Genomic DNA, 16,427 nt, shown 5'->3' with positions numbered 1-16,427 from the left:
ACACTGCCTTGTGTCAGGGATATTTACAATCATGCCTTATTTCTCTTACTACTCCTTCTAAGGTTCTTGAGAGGAGCCATTATTTATTATCCAATTTTATGCTTTTCTGTTCCCAACAAGATCAGTGGCTTGCTCATACAAGGACCCGAAACAAACATACACTTCTTGAGACTCCTTAAATTTGGGGAAACTGGATAGGATTTGGACGCATAAGACCCAAGAGGAATAGCTATCTCTGCTATTGTGTGATTCCTGGCAACTTACTTCTTTTTCATAGACCTCAGACTCCTCATCTATAATAATCCCTAGCTCAAATGAGGGTTGGAAGGTTTAAAAAGCTATATATATGTGTACACACACACACACACACACACGTACACACACATATATAATGTTTACAGAATGCAAAGTTTGTTAATGGTGATGATAGTTGTTTTCGTTGCCACTCTGAAATAACAGACAAGACTTGAGTTCATTATCAACAAAAATATATTGCATTGAGGCATCTGGTCCCTGCATAGCCAGGGCCAGATGCTGAAAATCACATGAAAAAAAAAAAAAAGAAAACAATCTCAGGATGTTCCCAGGCATAGGTTCAATGCTCAAACATGTGCATTTTGATGCCAGACATTTTGCTTTCTCTTTAGAGTATTTCCAGGCTTAACCAGGTCTCTATATATATTTTTTTAAATATATAATTCAGTTTGCAAGCCTGCCACTTGTTTAATTATCCCACTGTTGACCAATATACTGCAGCAACCGAGAAGGAGGATATGTCTCTATGTAATACAGTTTCCAGCTTACTGTTGGTATTCAATGGATGCTAATATGAGATACGTAAAACAGAGCAGCTCCTATTGTAAGGAGAAAAAGTGTTTAACAAAAGTCAGCCATTCTCTCTTCTTGTTAACATACAGACACCCTTATTAAAGAATTGCTGCTAAAATGAGTTCACTGTTTTGAATGTTCTCAGTGAAGAGAGAGCGCATTTTAAAACCTCGGATGTGCTACTTAGCACAGAGCTACACTGATAATTTTTTAAAAAAAAGTTTCATAAAAAATAAGTGTCATTGGTGTGAAGGTAATTTACAGTGTTGTGTTAGTTTCAAGTTTACAGCAGAGTGATTCAGCCATACATATACATATATATTCATTCTTTTTCAGATTCTTTCCCCATATAGATTATTGCAGAGCATTGAATAGATTTTCCCAAGCTATAGAGTAGGGCGTTGTTACTAACCAGTTTTGTATATAGCAACATATATATGCCAATCCCAACCTCCAAGTCCATCCCTCCCCCCACATTTCCCCTTTGATAACTATAAGTTTGGTTTTGAAATCTCTGAGTCTGTTTCTGTTTTGTGAGTAAGTTATTTTGCCTCATTTTTCACTAGATTCCACATATTAGTGATCTCATATGATATTTGTCTTTCTCTGTCAGACATTTCTCTTAGAATGATCATCTCTGGGTCCGCCTGTATTGCTGCAAATGGTATTATTTTGTCCTATTTTACGGCTGAATAATATTCCATTGTACATATGTAGCACATCTTCTTTATCCAGTCCTCTGAACTTAAAGCTTTTGCATGGCAATGGAAACCATTAAAAAAACAAAAAGACAGCCCACAGAATGGGAGGAAATCCTTGCAATGAAGCCACTGACAAGGGCTTAATCTCCACAATATATAAACATCCCATACAGCTTTATATAAAAAAAAGCCCCAAAGAACCTAATCAAACATTGTCAGGAGATCTAAAGAGACATTTCTCCAAGAAGACATATAGATGGCAAAAGAACCCCCCCCCCCAAAAAAAAAACTGTAATGTTAAGGCCTTTTCCATTCAGTTAATCATTCACTTTAAACATGAAACAAAAAGGTGCCCAGAACTCTCTTAGGAGTTGCAAGGGCAAGCCTAGTACTTGGCCTCGATCTTCCATTGCACATGTATGTAAGAGTGGGGAAACATATTTCTTTATTATTATTATTTTAACGAGTAAATGATAAAGTTGAATAGCTCTGAGTTAAATGTAAGGAAGTCCTGATCCCATCAGCTTTGTGTGGTAAGATGGATTTCTTCTAGGGCTGTGCCTCCAGGTGGTTCTTCCTGTGACCTTGGTGAGAGATCACTGTAGATCCCTTTGTAATGTCTTTTTTTTTTTTTTAATTTAAAAAACATTTTTTTTTTAGGGCTGCACACATGGCATATGGCTAGGGATCGAATTGGAGCTGCAGCTGCCGGCCACAGCCACAGCCACAGCCAAACCAGATCCAAGCCTACAGCACAGCTCACGGCAACACTGGATCCTTAGCCCACTAAGTGAGGCCAGGGATCAAAGCTATGTCCTCATGGACCTCATGGATACTAGTCCGGCTCATTACCACTGAGCCATGATGGGAACTCCCCCTTTTGTAGCATCTTGATTCACTTTCACATCCAGGGTCTTTCACTGCAGAATGGGGGAGGGACTGATACAGAGCGATGAGTAGTGTATCAAGGCTGCTTCATGTTGAACCCCAGAACCAGGACATTAAGTGGATGCAGTTACTTCTAGCATGGCAGAAAATCTCAGCTCCTCTGTGGCAGCATGATTGACAAAACACAATGAGATATTTAATATCTCAGGTGTATGTTAGGAATGAAGAAGCTGACTTAGTGATTATTTTGAAAATCACAGGTCCAATTTAGACTATGCAGAGAACTCCAGAGGTAACTGAACTCTGCTGTGGTTAGAGATGTGGCATTCCTTATTTCAGGCCTTCATTCGCCAACATTTCTAAAATACCTTCTATGAACCAGGTACCTGGGATTCAGATACAGTACTGTCCTTTTTATAAAGAATTGCACAGCCCATGGTTAATAAGCAAAAAGAAAGAAAGGAAGCAAGCAAGCAAGCAAGCAAGAAAGAAAGAAAGAAAGAAAGAAAGAAAGAAAGAAAGAAAGAAAGAAAAAATCAGGTCTTCACTCTCAAGGAATTTACAACCTAAGAGAGAATACAAGTGGAAAAATATGAAAAAGAGCAAACAGTTAAGTGATACAGGTGATTAAAAATGAAAATAAAATTTTTCTTAACTTTTTTTGGCCACCCCATGGCATATGGAATTCCTTAGCCAGGGATCAGCTCCAAGCTGTAGTTGTGACCTACGCTGCCAGATCCTTTAATCCACTATGACAGGCTAGGGATCAAACCTGTATCCTTGTGCTGCAGAGACACCACTAACCCCATTGTGCCACAGGTGCAACTCCTTTCTTAACTTTTTTGGATACAAAGATCTCTCTGAGGCTCCAACAGAATATAAGTATGATATCATCTACTAGAAAATAGAACATGAGCACACGAGCACATAAAGAATTTGAATAAAACTTCAGGGAAACACATAAACTCTTTGATGACGCCAAGATTATGAACTCATACAACAGGTGTCTAGATAAATCATATTTCACAGAAAACACTTTAAGTTCAGCTGTGTTTACAAATTAGGACTTGAAGAAATGGAAAGGGAGAGAGCATATGATATGATAATTTTTGTATTTTTGGTGAAATTCTAGAGAAATATATTTTTAAAGCAAGAATAAGATTTGACAGGTTAAAGAGTTTGGAGATGGATTCTGGCTGATCAACTTGCTTGAACAAAAGCGAGTTGAGGGATAAGCTTGGTATGTAGGTACTAACATACTAGCCTGGGATGAAGATTCATCATTAGAAGTATTGAGATGTTAGACTCAGTGAGTAGTAAGACATGAATTTCAGAGTCATTGTTGGCCTTTGTACAGAGACTCATTACATAATTGGAAAAAACAAACAAACAAACCTTGGAGTTCCTGTCGTGGCTCAGTGGTTAACAAATCCGACGAGGAACCATGAGGTTGCGGGTTCGATCCCTGGCCTTGCTCAGTGGGTTAAGGTTCTGGTGTTGCCGTCAGCTGTGGTGTGGGTTGCAGACGCTGCTTGGATTCCGTGTTGCTGTGGTTCTGGTGTAGGCTGGGGCTACAGCTCTTATTGGATCCCTGGCCTGGGAACCTCCATATGCCGCTCTCAGGAGCGGCCCAAGAAATGGTAAAACAGACATCAAACAAACAAACAAACAAACAAAAACCTTGTAAAAAATATTTGAGCTGATTGAGTCCAGTCTCTAGCTGTCTTAGTATCTCTGACAAGTGGCCACTTAGTCTATGCTTGGACACATTAGTGGGAGAATCACAATGTGATATGCAAAACTATTCTCTCGAATGGCTCTAATTGATAAAGATGATGTCTTCACATCAAGATTAATTTTAAAAAATCTGCACCTTCCCATCCCTTGTGTATCATCATGTTTTTTGCTCTCTGGAAACACAAAATCAAGCTGATCCCTTTGTTTCACTCAACAGTCCTTCATTTGCTTAAAAACAGCTATCCTTATGCCCCTTAAGTCTCTTCCTTAAAGGCTACACATCTTCAGGCTTCCATATTTTCTGATGAATATGATATTTTAAGAGGATTAGTTTGGTAAACCTGTGTAGGATGGATTAGATCAGGAAGGAAAAACTCCATTTGGGGTGAGTAGTTGGAGTGCTATTGCAATGTGACTGTTAGAGAGTCATAGAAAGGAAATGAAGAATAAAGTGAAGTTTGGGGTGGAAGAATTGATAATATTAGGGGCGAAATGGCTTTTGGAAATGAAGAAAAGATGTCATTCAAAGATATCTCCGAGGGTGTTCCCGTTGTGGCTCAGCGGAAACAAATCCAACTAGTATCCATGAGGATGCAGGTTTGATCCCTGGCCTCACTCAGTGGGTTAAAGATCCGGAACTGCCCTGAGCTGTAGTGTAGGTTGCAGGTGTGGCTTGGATCTGGCATTGCTGTGGCTGTGGTGTAGGCTGGCAGCTACAGCTCTGATTCAACCCCTAGCCTGGGAACTTCCATATGCCCGGATTTAGCCCTAAAAAGACAAAAAAAAAAAAAAAACCCAAAATGAAGATATCTCAGAGTTCTTGCCTGGGACACTGGAAGAATGATTTTATTGTAGCCATCAATTTTCAGAAAGGACTGTCTTTCTTTTTGGGGGTGAGGGGGCCACACATGGGGCATATGGAAGTTCCTAGGCTAGGGGTTGAATCAGAGATGCCACTGCCAGTCTACCTCACAGCCACTGCAATGCAGGATCTGAGCCAACTTTGCAGATCAGGGCAATGCCTGATCCTTAACCCACTTAGCAAGACCAGGGATTGAACCCACATCTTCATGGGTACTAGTTGGGTTTGTTATCTCTGAGCCATAGTGGGAATTCCCGAAGGTCTTCTTAACGGGAGGTGTCCTGATGTAGTGGTTATGAGCTCTTAATGGTACACTAAATGGAGATGTTCAGATTCTGGATTTATCACTTACATGTGATAGTGGGCAAATTACTTGATATATTCAATTCTTGATTGTATCATCTATAAAATGTAAAAATTATAATGCATATGATGTTTTAGCTTGGCTGGCAGGGAAACAGCTCTAAATTACAAGAATCTATTAATATTCTGATGGGTTTAATTGGAGGCTGGTGAAGTCCAAGAACAAACTATCTGGGAAGGGGATTTATCAGACGTGGTCAGGTGGTCAAGTTAGGGTAGGAGAGATACCATAGAGGAAGATGAGGTGAGAACACACAAAAGAGCGGAGTCAGTTGAGAGTCAGAAGAACTTGAGGTCACACCATGGAAATAGAGGTAATTTGCTGCTTTTTCAAGATACATGGCAGAAACAGGTCAGGTTTGAAGAGGCATTTCTCTAGCCCAGGAAAGTAGGTCTTGCATTTTAAATACCCTTCTCCCCATGCATTGTTTTTCTTCATCTGACCTTGGCTCTTGGGTTAATCCTTCTATACACGGATTACCTATTTCTCTAGGGTGAGGGGGTTAAGAAGTTCACCCCAGTGAGGATGTCAAACTCCAGGCAATGGGCAAACATACGAGTAGAGGTGTTTTATGAGCAGCTAGAGCTCAGCTGGGGAGGTAGCTCATGGCAAAGAAAGGTCGCTTTATAGGTGTTGGTGGATGCTTGGGAATGGTTGAACTTAGTACATATTAAGACATTCATGACTTGACACCACCCAGGAATTCTCTCTGCATCTGCACATCTTCCTATCCACAGAAATTATAAGAGGGTTTGCAACCCAAGCTGATAAAATACATGCAAGTTATGACAGAACAATACAGACGGTTTTAATCAGGGGCAAGTCAATTACCTTTCTGAGCTTGTTTTTCATGTGTAAAATGAGAATAATAACAGCACGTACTTGGTAGAGTTATTTTAAGGATCGCACGAGATAGCATTTATATAATGTCCTCGTGTAGCACCTGACACTTGGAGGCCACCAAATAAATGTTAGTTTTAGGGGATGGTGACTTCAATTTCTTATTGAAGCCCATCCTGTGAAAATGTATGTGGAGTAAGCTATGGTGGAAAAGCTATTTGCTCGTTCTAATTTACCTGTTTTTTTAATACGATTTTTATTTAGTCTCTAGTTCTCACCTCAAAGTTTCTGGAAACCAGACAAATGTCACCAGAGGTTTTGTTTGTTTGTTTGTTTGTTTTTTTAACTGCCCTTGGCTCCAAATGCTTGACCTGAAAAAATCATTCCATATGTTTATTCACCTTGAGAAGCTGAGTTTGCTGTATCCAATTTCCCTGTTTACTCTTCCCGTGCTAATGTTGCTGAACACATACAAATAACATTCTTTATCATCCCAACTAGGTTTGGGGTTTAATTACAGATTATGAGAAATGAGTTGAATGTTTGAGTGCTTCAGAGCCTGGTGAGACCGATTTGTTCAGAATGGTTAAAGGTATGTCATTCCTTTGGAAAAAAAAAAATAAGCCTGGTGTAGCTCACTTGTGCTACATGAAAGATGAAGTGTGGCTGAAGTCAAATGATGGGACCCAGACCCCACTCACTCACATTGATTCATTAGGACCCGTGTCAACTTTCCCCAAGAGGCACGCAGGCACTCAGATGCTCAGAGGATGGAGAAGACACATGTGACCTCCTGGGAGGAGAAGTCAGAGTGGACCACTATCCTCCAAGATGGCCCGGGAGCGATGAGGTCTTGAGAATTGCCGAGCCATCACTTCATCACGCCTCTTTCCTGTGTGTCGCAGGTGCTGTGCTTGGTAACAGCATCTCTCCTCCATGGGGGTGGGGGGTGGGGGGTTGGATTACAGCACAGCAGAAAAGTTGCTCTTGGCATATCATTAAAAGAATTGGTTTAAATTAATATTTAGTCTCCTTCCTGAATAGGGGTATTGAGGAAAACGAAGAAGTCAGGGGAAAATAGGGAAACACTTAAAGAAAACCACATTTATGAATTCATTATAGGAATCCCAAATGTATAAAATAAGGGTTAGACATTGCAATGGGACAAATGATCCCTCTAATGAGAGCACATGAAAATTCAAATTCATTCATTCACTTATTCAATCTTTCATGCAATAAATAGTCCTTGGACTCTTATTCTATTAGGCATAGTAGAAGCTGCCGAAGATGGAATGACAAACAAGACACAAGGTAGTCTTTTTCAGGTATCAAAGGCTCCCAGGCGAGTGGAGGAGACAGAATTGTAGACAAGTGATTAAACCCAGGGTGAGGATGCTGTGTCAGAGGAGAGCACGATACTGAACTGGACAGGAGGAAAGTTAAGTCATTTTCAGGAATGGTATGGCGAGGTCTTTCATGAGGAAGTGGTAAAGGAACCAGGATTGGAAAGAGGACGGTGAGGTGGCCAGTTGATAAAGGGAGAGGAAGAACTTTCAGGTGCATGGAATAGCATGTACGAGAGCTCAGGGCCTCCAGGACCACAGAAGTGAAGGGAACCACAGTGTGTCCAGTGTGATGGGGGAGCTGCCAGGGATGTTGCTGGCAGAGGCAGTAGACAGATGCTTTGTTTGAACTTTTTCCTATTAAAGTCTTTGGGAAAAGATAGCTTTTATCTATGGTCCAAGTGTCCCTCAGAAACTTCCTTAAACCAGCTAACCGAGCATGCGGCCTTTAAGAATTGTGAGACTTTTGTTAATTGACAGTGAATCCAGATCATCTAAAATCCCAAAGTCTTTTTTTTTTCTCTTAGTAATATGTGTTTTACTCAATCAAGATCACTGCTTCATCTCCTTATTTTATTTCCATTCATTCCTCAGCATCCTTTATTCCCACCAATGATGGGGAGGGGGGGAAATACAGAAGGCTGGTGAGATCAAGGATGATGAAGAATGGCCTTGATGAGAAGTTAAAATGGATACTTTTGTGCCTGCTTTTGGTTCCAGCATCTGAGACATGTGATCACAGATTCAACTCAGCACAAATAGAAACACACTGCTCAAGACCAAGGCACAGAGTGTGCTTGTTTCACTGCTGTCTCCTAGCATGGCTGCAATGTCTGCCACCTGCTTTAGAGTGTTCGTGAAAAATATCAGGTCCATGGTCATTGGGGAAACACTGTATCAGAGAGTAAAATCCATACTCGATATCAAAAGGTCGTTGACAGATCAGTATACATGTAAAAGTGCTCTAGGCATGCAGAGGTTACTGAGATACTGAACTGTTTTGTTGGTGATTTCAGGAATATTTGAGGTAACATTCTACAGTTGGCCTCACCTATTGGGGTGGTCATTGACTTGAGAATACCTCAAACCTGAATTCTAAGTCTGATTTCTTTCTGATTTCTCCAATAGCCTATCTGTGATTTTAGCAGATTTATGTATCTTCTCTGAGGCCTAGTTTCCTTAGCTATAGAAATGGTGATAATATTTTCCCTGCAAGAAGATTATATGAATTTTTTTTTTTTTCTTTTTAGGGCTGCACCCATGGCACATGGAAGTTCTAGGTGTCGAATTGGAGCCACAGCTGCCGGCCTTCCCCACAGCCACAGCAACGCAGGATCCAAGCCGCATCTGCCACCTACACCATAGATCACAGCAATACTGAATCCTTAACCTACTGAGCGAGGCCAGGGATAGAACCTGCATCCTCATGGTTGCTAGATGGGTTAGTAACCCACTGAGCCACAGTGGGAACTCATATATGAAATAATTTTACAAAAACATCTGGCTGTGAGAGGCTTTCAAAAGAGCTTTGTTTTACTTTTCTTTAGTCCATAATAAATGATTATTTCCTAGAAAGACTTATAATGTACTGGCTAAAAGCACAGTCTTTGGAGCTAGACTATCAGAGTTCAAATCCCTGATCTGCCATTTATAAGGTGGGTGCTTAGAGTAAGTTATTTAATCTCCCTGTGTCTCAGTTTCTTTCTTTTGTAACATAGGGATAATAGCATACCTACATCATGGAGATGCTATATGGATTGAAATCTTAATAGTTATGTGAGTGGCTTAGAACAGTATCGGGAGCCATATTAATGTTTGTTATTGTTATTTTCTCTTTTTTGGGCCTTACCTGCAGCATGTGGTAGTTCCTCAGCCAGGGATCAAACCTGAGCCACAATAGTCACAATGCTGAGTCCTTAACCATTGACCACCAGGGAAACTTTTTTTTTTTTTTTTTCCTAAGAATGGCAAAACATCCTATGTAAGCAAAACTTTAGAGTAATAAAGAGTCCTGATTGCATAAGGACTACACATGGGGCTAACTCTCAAATGTAAACCCGATTTGGTACTTTTAGACTGACGGGGGGAAGGGATCATCCTTAGTCATTGATTGCTTGATCAGACTGTACCTTTCTAGAGTGCAATGATTATATTTTAAAAACTCCACCCTTGGTTTCAAATCTTGGAATTATCCCTAGTTCTTCCATGTTATGTTTTTTTCTAGTAGAGTTGTTGAAATGCATACTCTTTTATTCATAATAAAGGCAACTGCTGAGCAATGCCTAGGTGTCAGGTTTGGGATTTGGCTCTACTTGTTAGCTAATGAGTTAGTCTGTTTTGTGGATGCTGAGAGGACATGGCTCCTGGATCAGAGACAAGGGACTTTTTGTTGCTCGTGGTACAGCAAGAGTCCTGAGCATCAGCAAATATGTCAGTTCTCCTCACCCCCTGCCAAGTCTCCCCGAGACGATGTGCTAAGGGCCGCAAAGATGCTGTGCACGTTGTCAGATCTGCTTGTAGCCAAGGAACACTGCATTTGGGGAACTCACTGTTTTGTAGCTAACAATGAACACATATTCTCTTCGTCTCAGAGGGAAACATGTCTTCATTTTCAAGGTTGTTCATTGCAAACACAACTCTGGGAAATGCTTGGGTAAAGACCATTCAGGCTTTGCATTCTTGATACATCCCACGAGAGCTGCGGGGCTCAGGGGCTCGTGGCAGATTGCCTTTCTCAACACCAGGATCCAGGAACAATGCCAAATACATTCATTGGGGCGATTTTTCCTGGTAGGTGACTACGTAGCTAATATTCCATGTACATTACTCCCAAAGGAGTTAAAAAACAGGGTTCCCTCTGGGCAATATTATAAATTGGGTCCATTTTATTTGTCCACCCCCTCTTCCCGTGGAAACCGTTTTTCCTTGAGCAATCCCCCACATTCAAGATGTACGTTGGATATGGATGTGCAAGCCATGTCCTAGCTCTTTTTTTCTTCCTTTTGATCCTGAAACAAAATTGACCCCATTCTGTGGCTAGTCTCCTAAAACCTTTCTCTCTCCTAAAGCAGTCACGGAGAAACCAATGGAAATTAACATATGTTAATGTATAGGAGGGTGACTCACCAAGGAACATAACATTTAAGGGAGACCTTTTGAAGACACTACCTTAACCAAGGAGTAATCTAAATGGCAGGAATTTGGGCTGTTAAGATCCTATATGCAGCTCTGTATGCTTCCTCTGTGCATGGTGAGACCTGGATCTAAGGGATTAATTTAGCTTTGATTTTATATGAAGCATTGATTTGTGTTCTCTGAAAGGGCAAAAAAGGATATTTGGAGGCATGGATTTAAATGCCATTTCCTTTTCATTCCCTATCGTCCAAAGGTTTATGAGATGAAGTTTTTGATCTTAGTAAAAGCTATGAGCGGTTGTGACTACTCTTTATAAAAGTCTTCATAATATCAGAAGTTGTTCTCCTAATAATAAGCAAACCATTACCCAAACTCTACTTTTTAATGGAGGCTCTGCCGAGGGAGTTCGAGGCAACACATTAGAACGTGGAAAATGAAGCTTACTTAGGCTGCAAAGCAGCCGCTCCGTGACCTAACGCTTCTATTGGCACCTGCATTTGGAGCCTGTAATGTTTTCCTAACTGTGCTTTCAAGACCCAAGTGATTTAAAAAGAAATGACTGCGTTCATAAAAACGGGAAACTGTAAACCAGCATAAATGTCAGTTTTTATGTTGATATTTATATTTATCCCATGGAGAGACTGAATTGTTTAGTAATGTGATTCAATATTTGGGGCCAAATATTTTGGTAACATTTACAGATCAATAAATTAGACGTTCCATCTTCAATGATCAGAAATAGCCGCACTTCCCCATGTGAGGCAAACCTAAATTTTCCAGCAGGGAATGTTCCCTGCAGAATTGTTAATTGCATGGATGCTATAATAGTATTACATTTTAACTACAACTGTGTTAGATTTTCAAGCATCTCAGAGGCTATAAACTAGTCATTAAAATTCATTCCCATTGGCAATTGGGTCTGCAGAGCCTTTAGCCGGAAAACACACTTCTAATATTTATGTGATTTCCATTTTAACACAACGATTTGAATTACTTGCAATACCGTAGCCTTGGTAATGTGTCCGATTTCTTACCCTGCTCCTGCGAGCTTTATCTGTATTAACCTGGTAAGGATGAGGTTCCCTACTTTAGAAAGCGCTTTCTCCAACACCTCCCCCCCCGCCCTGCTGTGACTTCTTCTAGCAAGAGTTCATGTGATAAAGGCATGTTGCTGAGAATGATAGTGGGAAGGCCACTTGGATCCTGCTCACATAAAGGACACAAACGGGGAAAGGCATAATCTGTGTGTATGTCCTCAAAAGGGAATAGCAAAGGGAGTTCCTGTCATGGCTCAGTGGTTACCGAATCAACTAGGAACCATGAGGTTGCGGGTTTGATCCCTGGCCTCACCCAGTGGGTTGGGGATCTGCCGTTGCCTTCAGTAGGTCTCAGATGCGGCTTGGATCCTGTGTTGCTGTGTCTGTGGCGTAGGTCAGCAGCTACAGCTCTGATTCGACCCCTAGCCTGGGAATCTCCTCTATATGCCGCGGGTACGGCCCGAGAAAAGACAAAAAAAAAAAAAAGAAAGAAAGAAAAAGAAAATGGGATTATCAGATAGAAATCTGCTATCATTTATTGCTAGGTCCTTAAAATGTAATAGACCAAACGGTCATCAGGGAGTTGGCTTAAAGGAAGTCAGACTGTACTTTCCAAGACATAATTGATTTGTCTGTTTTCTGGTTCATCTTCATCTTCTTTCCTCAAATGTGACCTACCATGTCTACCTTGTCCGATATTCATTTCTTCACCCTCAAGTCATGCCTTAGAGCGGGACCCGTTCATGTGCAGGTCTGGATCTCTCTTGACTCCAAGCACTGAACTCGGAGTCTAGCAGTTAGTAGATGCACTGCAATGTGAAGTGTGTCGGTGTTCTTATGCGTTTGTTTCATTTCACTTAAACTTGAGGGTTTAGCTCTAGGTGGGCCTTGACATTTTAATTGCGGTCCATTTGATTAGGCTGGACTCAGCCGAAGTGAATATTTATGGGCTACCTATGCGGCAATGATAAAAGATGGAAAACTGTGATGTGGTCTCTGTCCTTGACAAAATTACAAAAAGTGGGGTGAGAGGTGAGAAAATGAAGAGAAATAAAATGTGCCACCTAAAAGTTATAAACAAAAATGAATGAGTTTGAGAGGATCACACCCAACTTGCATGACATAGACCATATTCATGGATTATTTGCTATATGGCTTTCAAAATGAAGTGGGATACAGTAGAAATCACTTGGGATAACTTGGAAGAAAAGAATTTTGATTAGGGGAGTACCATCATGACATGTTAGGAAGCTCAATTTGGATGTGGTATAAGGATAGACTCGAGAAAGGATGATTTAGAAGGCAATGTGCTCAGGGGAAAGGAGAGGATTAGGAAGCCTTTGTTATGGTCTAATTGGGAGGTAGTTGACAGTGTCCTAGAGATGATGTGGACGCGGAATCAGCAGAGCTTGCGCAGGAGAGGAATTTAACATGACTCTGATTTTGAGCCTGCTTGACTTGGAGAGAAGGGTTGATGACATTAACAGGAATAGGGAAGGCAGGATGATGAATGCCAAAGGAAGCAAGGGGAAAAAGATGGTGACATCGGATGTCATTGTTTTTAGGTGTTTTCAACACTGTGAAACCTCCTGGGTCCAGTAAGTAGGGAGTTTTAATAAATTAGAGTAGATAAATCTAGCAAAGGAGATGCCATTAGTCTGATGGACAAGGAATCCTGTTAGTTGCCAGCTCTGTGACCTAAGGCAAGTTATCATCTGACCCCCTCTGGTTTTCATTTTCTCTGTTAGTTTAAGAGAGAACTGGCTTTAGTAAAAGCTGGTTTAACAGACTGATGAACTCCTGGCATGTATGCAGTGATTTGGAACCTGCTGAGAGACTCCTCCCGGGCCTAGGGAATTTGCCCTGGATTCTCTGCTTGCTTTGGATCAACGCTGTTATCTTGCTGTGGTCCCTCCCTGTACTTGGAGGTTTGCTGCCATTATGGTCAGCAAGGCTGCCCAAGCTGATGCTGATAGATGCCACCAGGGCATCTGCCTTATGAATCATGAATACACTTGGTAAAAAGGAGGCCTTTATAAGATGTATACTGTCAGCTTTGCAAAAGTTTACTTTCATTTTAAAAACTCCCAATCCAGGAGTTCCCATCATGGTTCAGCAGAAACGAAAGTTACTAGTATCCATGAGGACGCGGGTTCGATCCCCGGCCTCACTCAGTAGATTAAGGACCCCATGTTGCCATGAGCTGTGGGGTGCGTTGCAGATGTGACTCAGATCTGGCATTGCTGTGGCTGTGGTATAGGCCAGTGGCTACAGCTTCTATTCAACCCCTAGCCTGGGAGCTTCCAGATGCCCAGGGTGTGGCCCTAAAAAGACAAAAATATATAAATAAATAAAAATTTAAAAATGCCCCATCTACTCCATCACTTTTTACCCCCTTTCCACCTTTTGATAAAAATGTAAAACACCCTCATAATTTCCACGGAGAAAGCCAGGAGAAATCAGATTCTCTTCTTTGATTTGGTGAGAAGATCCTCACCATAGAAGTTGAGTCCTCAATTCCCCTTTTAAGCACCTACATTTTACTTCAACAACATTTTTGATTGAATACTGTGATATTGCCAATGTTCAGTCAGTGTTAACCTCAAAATAGAGATAGAAAATGGTAAAAATGTTGCTCAGATGATTCACCTGCATCTGATGAAAAAATTTGACTTTCTGCTTGGGATATTTTCTTACATAATTAGAAATGTATAAGTTTGGTATTTATAGCCGGGAATATTTCCCTGCTGGTTTTCAGTTCATTTCGTTTCTCATTAACCTTTATAAATATTCTAGTCGGAAATACCTTTCTATTTAGGATACAGTGCTTTCTTAGCTAAAGAATGAAATAATGTTTTAATATTCCTGTTATATTCTTCTATCACCCACCCTGAGAGAACTATAGAGAAAGGCAGTATGTCATTCTTGGAAGGATTTTGGAGTTAGAAAATCCTGGAATTCCATTCTGGCTCTGTGATTTGCTAGCTGTGTGACCTAAAGCATATTATTATTATCCAGCCTTTCTTGGTTTTAGTTTCTTTATTGGTGTGGTGGGGAAATACCTGTACATCCCAGTGCTGTGGAGAAGGTCAAGTGGGATAATGATGACTTTGTGTCCTAGGTCTTTAAGCACAGGGGCTCTAAAGTTATCCTCTGTGGGCCCAAATCCTGATTATTCCTGGGCAAGATATTTTACTTCTCATCCATAATCCTTTCCTTCTCCTTAAAGTGACGATTATCATGGTATCTATTTTATAAGCTCCTTGTGATGTGAATGAGCAAATCTATGAAAAACATCAAGACTAGAAAATATTAAACATGCCCTAAAATTGGCTATTTCAATTAGTGCATAGTAGGTGCTCAGTAAACGGAAACTTCTTTCGTTTTCCTCCTTCATGCAGGCACTTAAATAATCCTTCAGGAGTTCTCTTTCTTCAATTAAACAAAACAGCTCTTAGAATTTTGGAGAAAAAAATCCTATGATCTGTGTTGCTCATCTACAAAACAGAGAATCATTTTGCTGATTTTTAGCTCGTGCCTTCCTCTGAGTATAAGGCGTGGGAACTCCAAGGTGAAAGAAAGTCTCCTTTCTTTAAAGCAGTTATAAATGTGTGCTGCCTTTTAGTTATTGAAATCGTAAGATACCCTGCCTATCCCCAGTCTATTGTCCTGGCTTCAAAGACATTTTAAAAACCCTGTGGGCGCTATCTTTCTTCTTAGTTATCCTTTGCCTCACTGCTTCCTTCCTTATGAGAAATTTCTCAGTCTCCTTAAGGCACTGATTTCTCTTATGACAACATTGAAACTTGCAGGTTTCTGCAGAGCCCATTTTCTTTGAGTTAAAAGGCACTTTGGCTAGTAATACAGCAGAAGTTAAAGTCCATGAAATAAATAACCAGCTCTACAGTTTCCTCCATCCTCCCTAAACAAGATATGCTATTAATTAGGTAGGAAATAACAAGATGCTCTACACTTGCCAGAATTCAGCCTACAGACAGATGATCAGAGCCCCTCACACGGTTCAGGATGAGCTATTCCACATTTCTCTACCCATTAGCTCACTCTCTAGCTGTAGAGCAGTAACGCGCCTAATGTGGGCCGGTTGCTGTTAGAGCAGTAGCCCCAGCAACGTAAGTGTTATGGGCTGAAGTGTGTTTTCCCGGAATTCATGTGTTGACGCCTTATGACTCAGTGCCACAGAAGGTGACTGTTTTGGGAGGAATCGCCTTCAAAGAGGTAACTAATTAAAACGAAGCTGTTGGTGTGAGCCCTAATCCAATCTGACTGTTGTCTGTATAAGAAAATTTGGCAACGTAGAGAGACACTGGGGAGCTCCTGCACAGAGAGATGACCACGCAAGGACACAGGGAGGACTCTGCAAGTCAAAGAGAGAGACCTCAGGAGAACAGTACCTGCTGGCACCTAGATCTTGTCCAAAACTGTCATAAAATAGATTATTGTTGGTTAAGCCTCCCAGTCAGTCTACGTTATTTTGTTATAGTAGTCGCAGCGAACTAATAGCATAATACTTTAAATTTGTGTTGCATTTGTTCTTTTATAAATTTCATGTTGTTTTCATATATGTTGTATTGTATAATGGCCAAAAGCACTGACTTTGAAACCAAACCTCCTGAGTTCAACTCTGTCACCTGTGTGGCCTTAGGCAAGTTACCTGACCTCTTTGCTCCAGGG

The sequence above is a fragment of the Phacochoerus africanus genome, chromosome 11 (genome assembly GCF_016906955.1).
Source record: "Phacochoerus africanus isolate WHEZ1 chromosome 11, ROS_Pafr_v1, whole genome shotgun sequence".
NCBI classification, from domain to species: Eukaryota; Metazoa; Chordata; class Mammalia; order Artiodactyla; family Suidae; genus Phacochoerus; species Phacochoerus africanus.
Note: the sequence above shows the minus strand (reverse complement) of the source record.